The sequence below is a fragment of the Triticum urartu genome, chromosome 7 (genome assembly GCF_003073215.2).
Source record: "Triticum urartu cultivar G1812 chromosome 7, Tu2.1, whole genome shotgun sequence".
Classification (NCBI taxonomy): domain Eukaryota; kingdom Viridiplantae; phylum Streptophyta; class Magnoliopsida; order Poales; family Poaceae; genus Triticum; species Triticum urartu.
Window position 1 is genome coordinate 224,935,306 of NC_053028.1, and position 3,339 is coordinate 224,938,644.

A 3,339-nucleotide genomic window follows, 5' to 3' on the forward strand; every position below is an offset into this window, starting at 1 on the left:
TAGTCGCACCCCGGAAGTTGAGAGAAAGTTGCACCTCTTTATAAGGTGGGGTCTTTTACCACTTGTATGAGCATGAGAAGAGAAGACCTACACGCGCGCTCCTCCTCCTCGCTCGCCTCACCATGCCTCGCTGCGCCGCGGGAATGAGCCGAGCCGAGGACAATACATTTTCTATATTTTTGCTGCTCCGGAATAATTAATAAGTCATTAATTAATAATTAATGCACGCGTTAATTACTCAGCCGTTATTGATTATTTTGGATCATGGGGCTGTTACTTGGGCGTGGAGCTTTCTCCACAACCTACCCGACCCGCATTATATAGTCAGGTGGTGAACGTCTACCCTAGCCGCCGCCACAACATATGGTTTCACATCGTTCGAGATCATTTCGCCGCCACGCAAGTCTTCTCCACCCCTCCTCCCGGCGTGCACCGCAAGAAGGGACAACAAGCCTCCGGAACCCCGCCTCTCGTGATCCTGTACGGGAGAGGGGCGATTAGGTTTTTGGGGAGCGCACTCGCGCAACTGCTGGCAGCGACGACTTCGCCAACGACAACTTCTTCCCCGGCCTCGGCAACCTCCTCATCAACGACATGGGCGACAACATCAACGTCGGCGCTCCTGCTCCAGCTGCACCGTATGTGGTCTTGTCCTCCTTGTTCGAGATTGTGGTAGAATTCATATTTCTAGTTTGTACCCTAGATTCGATCTGTTCATCTACTATGCTAGTCCGCATAATTAGTTTAATCTATGTTATTGTTGCCATGATTTACTTTCTATTTATTCGAATTAGATCTCGTAGTAATTTGCTCATATATTCAACAGTACACACACAGGCCACGATGCAATTCATGACACAAAGCGAATGACATACTTTCTATTTCTGAAATTTCAACGACGAACCCACCTGAATATAAATGCCATACTCAAGTTTGCTAGTACAAAAGCACGCACACACATACACACAGTTCGTCAATAATTAAGTTTATTACAATAGCTAGCACACACACTAGAGTTCATCCATAGTTAAGTCTATTACAATACCTAGCACACAAGCAGAGTTCATCAGTAATTAAGTTTACAATAGGTAGCGCACACATATAGTTCATCGACTGAACAAGTCCTCGTACATCCGGCTAAAGCCATACACTTGGCTAATCAAATAAAACACATCACTAACATAACAAGTTGATTCTGAGAAAAGGTTCTTTTCGACGGGCATGCTTGAACGACTAATGTAGAATCCATTCTCTCCTGCTGTACAGCAAGGTAATTAGGAATCCCCTTAAGAGAAACAAGGCAATTAAGAAGTTACTTAATTAAAAAAATACTCCCTCAGTAAGGAAATAAGACCGTTTAGATCACTATTTTAGCGATGTAAATGGTCTTATAGTATTTCTTTACAGAGAGAGTACAAAGAAATAAAAAAGGATAGCCAAGCTTAAGCTTAGTAACAGTACATAGGACAAAACAAACCAACATAATCTTGTATTTGTATGCATGGCTGAAACACATGTTCATGCATAAGCAAACACAACTGAATAAAAAACAGGTGCATGAACGAGTAAACAGAAGGGAAAAAGGAAGTAATCCATGGATTTTTATTTTCACTAGCTATCTGCTAGCTCAATTCATTATTAATCAGACTGAATAATTAAGCATGTTTAATTTACTCAAACTCTACAATCACCACACAATTTTTATGTGCTCCCTCCATTTTTCTATACAAAGTCACTATCGAAATTACAATTTGCAGCTATATTACCAAGTACCAAGTATGATTGCTAGATATTAACACAGTTCCCTATACTTATATTTCATCTTTCAAGTTTTATGTACTTCAAGTACCAAACTTGATTGCTGATTAATTTGTGGAACATACTTCAGCTTGGATAAAGAAAAATACAATGGCTGCATTTTCCTTGGCTCTCTAGTTGATTTTTAGCCAAAACTTGGATGGCCAAATTAGCCATCCAGTTCGAAAATGTGGTAGTCTGGCTGGGTTTTCATGTGTTTAAGTCATACACTAAAGCCTCATAGACTACACCACACAACTGCGTAAACCAACCAGTTTAGGACATAAAGTTAATGTTGTTGGAGAGGGTTAAATTCATACCAGACCACCGAATATCAAGGAGGAGCCTCTTTAACGTTCATCCGGTTTTGTCTCCACGTACTCCATTGTACAACCACCTACATGATGATTTTTATATATATAAAAGATGTTAACATCACAGACACAAAAGCACGCACAATTAGTTGTAATTAATTTAGTGATTCTTACCTTTTGGATTTGCCACGGGCTCAATATCATGGGTTAGAAATACCATGGTTCCCAAAACAGAGCATCCTTCAGCCTCAGCGAAAACAAAGTCAGCCTCCTCTCGAGTGTAAAACTGGAAGTCAATATAGTGAAAGTCCTTATGTTCGCCGATCCGATAGTGCTTAACCTTCAAATCAAAGAAAAATGTGAGCATTAACCATTTGCCAAGTGAAAATATAAATGTGTCCTAAAAGATTAGTTATGTTTGTACCGATGCTTTTTTTTCAACAAGCTGACTTATGCGCCTTAGCGATTGCTTGTTTGTTGTCTGCACCCGTACTGTGTTGGACTTGGAAGAGGAACTCATCTGCATTGCAACTCGAAGATAGGAAGTAGCATAAATAGCTTAACTTGATTTATAGAGTCATTGGAGGAGCATCAATTGTACCTTAGAACAGAATGAACATACTATCTATATATCTATCTAATGGAAGTCGGGTTCCATCGGGATCCTACCCTTATCCAGAAACAAATTAAACAAACAAAGTGAAAGCACATAACGAGGCAGGAGAGCAAGGCCGTGAAGAAATACTAGTACCTTAAGCTTACGATGCTGACTTGAGAGGACAAATGAGAGGGAGAAAGCTAGTTGCAGCAGGTCGACTGGTTGATTGTTTGGCGAGGCGAGCTAGCGCCCCTGCTACTTGTAGTACCTTGGAGACGGAGAAGACGAAGACGGAGAAGAAATGGCATGTATCCTACCACTACCAGTAAGCTAGTGGGACGTTCGGCTTGTTGGTGTAGCATGTGCGGTCTGCAGCACGCGCGTGTCCTTGAATATTCACTGTAGCAGCTAGCCTACCCGATGCGTGCAGCCATAGATGATGAACACCGTCCTTGTAGTACCTTGTATGAGTTACGTGTCGACCAACCAACGGCTACCGAGTTCACCACCCATGATGCATGCAACATTTGACATGATGAACATGCAGCGACAGCAGCAGCAGCTCCATCATGCATGATGCCTACTGTCTACAGACTACAGTAGTAGTACTACAACATTTAATGTAGCTGC

At 41.7% G+C, this 3,339-nt stretch overlaps 1 long non-coding RNA gene across 1 annotated transcript; it reads right to left on the bottom strand.

Annotated features, from left to right (window-relative positions):
• Positions 1–969: 969 nt before the first annotated feature.
• Positions 970–3,036, bottom strand: LOC125521799. Its single transcript, XR_007289451.1, has 5 exons — positions 2,863–3,036; positions 2,536–2,631; positions 2,286–2,451; positions 2,118–2,194; positions 970–1,258 (listed from the first exon to the last, which is right to left on the bottom strand). It is a non-coding gene; the product is annotated as an uncharacterized LOC125521799 (long non-coding RNA).
• Positions 3,037–3,339: the final 303 nt, after the last annotated feature.